Here is a 4,608-nt window from a genome sequence, read left to right as displayed (position 1 = left end):
GATCTTTTAAGATCTACTCTCTCAGCAACTTACCAATATACAAAGTACTGTTAGCTATAGGCATCATGTAATATCTCGCATCCCCAGAACTTATTTATCTTACAACTGGAGGTTTGTACCTTTTGACCCCCTTCACCCAATTCTCCACCCCACCGCTACCTGTGGCAACCACGAATCTTTTTTTTATGTTAGTCACCATATAGTACATCCTTAGTTTTTGATGTAGTGATCCACGATTCATTGTTTTCATATAACACCCAATGCTCCATGCAATACGTGCCCTCCCTAATACCCATCACTGGGCCAACCAATCCCCCATCCCCTCCCCTCTAGAACCCTCAGTTTGTTTCTCAGAGTCCATAGTCTCTCATGGTTCATCTCTCCCTCTGATTTCCCTTCATTTTTCCCTTCCTTCTCCTAATGTCCTCCATGCTATTCCTTATGTTCCACAAATAAGTGAAACCATATGATAATTGTCAGCAACCATGAATCTGATCTGTTACTTTGAGTTTGATCTTTTTAGATTCCACATATAAGTGAAATCTTACATACAGTATTTGTGTTTCTGTCTGACTTATTTCACTTAGTATAATGCCCTCAAAGTCCATCCGTGTTGTTGCAAATGGCCGGCAGGATTTCTTTATTTTTTGTGGCTGAGTAATATTGCATTGTGTATATATATATCACATTTTCTTTATCTGTTCATCCATCGATGGACATTTAGGATGTTTCCATGTCTTAGCTATTGTACGTAATTCTGAAATGAACATAAAGATATGTAATATTTCTTTGGATCACAAATTCTTATCAGTTGCTTAAGTCATTGGATATATAGGTGTAAGCAGTAGGGAACAAGGCTTGTTGGATGATATGAAGAGAAATGTTTTGCTTCCTCCATGGAATACCACAGTCTACGTGGAATTTCTGCATGAGTTACGTTGAAGAAAAAAATTATTTTCTTAATCCCTCAGTCTCTAGTAAAGCTATCTATGTCTTGGTATTATTCTGTGAAATGATTTCTTTCCATAATTCCTTGTCTACTGCTGGGATGCACTCAAGGGTCAAAGAAAACAACATAACTGTGAGAAGCCCTTGGTACATGTTCCTGTTGCTCCCCTTTCTGCATTCAGATTTCCTTTAAAATAATAAACTTCTCTTTTGGGAAGCTTCAGAATCTCAAGATGATTATTCTGAGCTCTTAGGACATGTGACTAAAAGCAAAAAGCATTTTCTTCCTCTTCAGACCTCATCCTTTTGTATGTGTGTATGGAAACTGATTGAGTTTCCTCAGAAGTGCCAAAATCCTGCCTGGTGTGTGTTGTGAAACAAGCAGGTTTTTAGTGAGATTTCACCTTCTGTCCATCACAAGTTCCTCCAGATTTCTTGCTCCCTGGGAGCTCCTGGGGTCGTTCAGCCAGTTCAAGCCCTGTGTTGGGAGCAATTCCAGCCAACATGCCTGGAATGGCACATACGGCTTGGTAAGGCGAAGCCTCTCTTCTCCTCTTTCCTTCCTGGACCTGAAATGTTTCATCTTCTCTAGGTCCCAGGTGTGTTTGAGCCTTGTGGTCAGGCTGCCTGATCCTTTTTCTTTCCCCTCTGACTCCTTTCTACCACAAACTCGGTTGCCCACTTGAAGGGATTTCTATGTTGCCCCACATTTTCTTTGGTTTGGGGTGCAGAATTTGTTTCTTTCCCCTAATGATGACCAAGAGAAGCTTGTGAAGAGATTGAATCCTGAAGCTGCCACACTATCAAGCACTGATTCAAAATGTTTACAAGAGGGTGGGAAGAAGACACACCACAAAAACCCATTTACAGGGCCAACCCTCGGCAGAACTGAGGAATTTCTAGCCAGGTCTTGGTAGTTTAACCTTAGTACTCTCTCCTTCACACATCCCTAGAGTATCAGGGGCCAAGATTACCTTCTACTACATGTGTCACACTCCAGAAACTTGGGGGTCCACCCTCCTTTGATAGTCCAGTGTTCTTCTAAGTACTAAAGGTTTCAGTAGAGCTGTAGCTTGGAAAAAGAAATAAAAGCACAATAATATATTTTGCAATAACATCATAATGGGGAGGGGTTGGGATAACCCTGGACAAAGCCTTTGTGTGTATGTGTGTATGAGGAGACATCTCCTAGCATGATTCCTGAGGTTTGTGGCAATACCTTCTCAGGGAGGGGGGTGGTAAGGACTCTCTTTTGACTTTTTCAATACTCTCATTCATACCATGTACCCTTGCTTGTTTTATAATAATAACAATAGCTAATGGCAAAAATTGGGGAGCATTTATGTGCCAGGCATTGTAATAAGTACTTTAAATGTGTTTATGCAGCTAACAAATGACTCAAGAGGGAAATATTATTATTGCCCCAGTTTCTAGATGAAGATACTGAGACACTAAATAATTAAATAAGTAGTCCAAGGTCACCCATCCAGTAAGGAACAGAGCCGTGATGGTATCTCTGTTCACCCAGGTACCTGCATGGTTTCTCTTGATCCAAAGTACTTTCTGTTGGTAGATTGGGCTAGTGTCTCCTCCTCCTTGAGATCCTGGGTCTTTCTTATTCAAGCCACTGCTAGCTTTTCTGAACACTGCATATATCTGAGCCTATTCTTTTGTGAGAAATTATTTATTTTGACTGAGACAATTTAGAAAACAATGAAAAATTTTTAAATGAAAAGTCACACTGACACCACTCCTAAAACAGCAAGACATCCTCCCCTTCCTTGCCACTCAGAGATGGCTTTTTTCCATATTTCTTTCCAGAACCCATTTGCAATTAGTTCTCCCAACTGAACAGCAAGAAGGACGAGGTCAAAGCCATAATCTGGCTCATCATCTAAGCAATTTATGGGAGAAATTCATGATGCTAGTAAGTGCTATGTTTGTGGGCAAATATACCAGAATGCTGATCTGGACACTCTGATTTACACAAGCCCCTCCAACCAAACACAGCCTATAAACCAATGAATTGTGATTCTAAAAGGAAAGAACATTTATTTTTATGTACTTTATTATCTCCCTGAAAGTAAAAAAAAAAGGATGATATTTTTGTCAGATGCTTTTCTTAAATCAGTTCACAACTCTCTCCCACTTCTCTTGGGTCTGACATGAGGCCACCCAATTTCCCAGTCAGTGCTATAGGAGAAACACCTGGAAGGAGGTAGGAGGGAGGAAGGAGAAACAGATTTAGGAGAGATTTGCTTATGGTACTGTGATAACTCCTCCTAGGAACGGGGATGGGCATGGGAGATGGCCAAGTCTTGACTTCTCTCCCACAAAATTTACAGACAATAAAGGTGTCACTACATGTTCTTTCAAGAACAGGATCAAAGTATGGGGTTTTTTGGGTTTTTTTAGAATGATTTCTTGTTATGATGAACCAGAAATACAAGATTCCACTGTAAAACTGGAACTGTTGACAGAATATGGATGAACTTATTTCCTTCAAGGGAAATAGAAAGAGGGTCAAACAAAGCCAATGAATGGAGAAGCCCAAGACTGGTTGAGGATAAACATAAGGATAATAGCATTTCAGCACGGATAGCTTCCGACCCCTCCCAGCAGGTATCTGCCATCATTCTATCCCTTTCTCTTCTGAAGCATCTGCCAAACCAAATGGCTATTTCCTCTCTTTTGCAGGTATAAGCCAACACAACAGTATCTCTTTGGACATGATACAAATCCAAGAGGAAAGTTTATACATCTCATTCCAGGGTAGAAAGTGCACATAACCAACTCAGCACATTCATTATATGGTGTCAATGTACATGGAAGCAACTTTAATCAAATCAGAGGTACTAGCCCGTGTGACCTGTTATGTGGCTCTGCAGCTATGTCAGTGTTCTTAATTTACTAAACTAAAATACCAACATGGCAGAATGCATTTTTGAGCTCCAGATTTTCTAAATACTTCTAAGAGGCTATTTTTAAAAATATTTTATTTATTTGTCAGAGAGAGAGAGCGAGCAAGCGAGAGAGCATGCACACAAGCAGGGAGAGCAGCAGGTAGAGGGAGAAGCAGGCTCCCCGCTGAGCAGGAACCCGATGTGGGACTCGATCCCAGGACCCTGAGATCATGACCTGAGCCAAAGGCAGACGCTTAATGACTGAGCCACCCAGGCACCCCTTCTAAGAGGCTATTAAAGATGATGTAGGGGGCGCCTGGGTGGCTCAGTTGGTTAAGCGACTGCCTTCGGCTCAGGTCATGATCCTGGAGTCCCTGGATCGAGTCCTGCATCGGGCTCCCTGCTCGGCAGGGAGTCTGCTTCTCCCTCTGACCCTCCCCCCTCTCATGTGCTCTCTCTCTCGCTCGCTCTCTCATTCTCTCTCTCAAATAAATAAATAAATAAAATCTTTAAAAAAAAAAAAAAGATGATGTAGAACAGACACATTTCTCAGAAACCTAGGCATTAGGAAGGAAAATTGATAGGCTTTTTCTGGGGCTTTTTCATGGGGACACAGAGATAAAAAGAGAAAACGTTAGAACGTCAGAGCATATGATAGGTGAAGGGAGGCAGAGTTGGGAAAAGGGTGTCCCAGCTAAAAAGCCACCACATTCATGTTCAAAGAAAAGTCAGAGCAATGGCGGGGGGGGGGGGGGGG

The sequence above is a fragment of the Mirounga leonina genome, unplaced genomic scaffold (assembly GCF_011800145.1).
Source record: "Mirounga leonina isolate KUSES-001 unplaced genomic scaffold, KU_Mleo_1.0 Mir_204, whole genome shotgun sequence".
NCBI lineage: Eukaryota > Metazoa > Chordata > Mammalia > Carnivora > Phocidae > Mirounga > Mirounga leonina.
The sequence above is the reverse complement of the archived record's forward strand: the minus strand, read 5'-3'. Positions refer to the sequence as shown.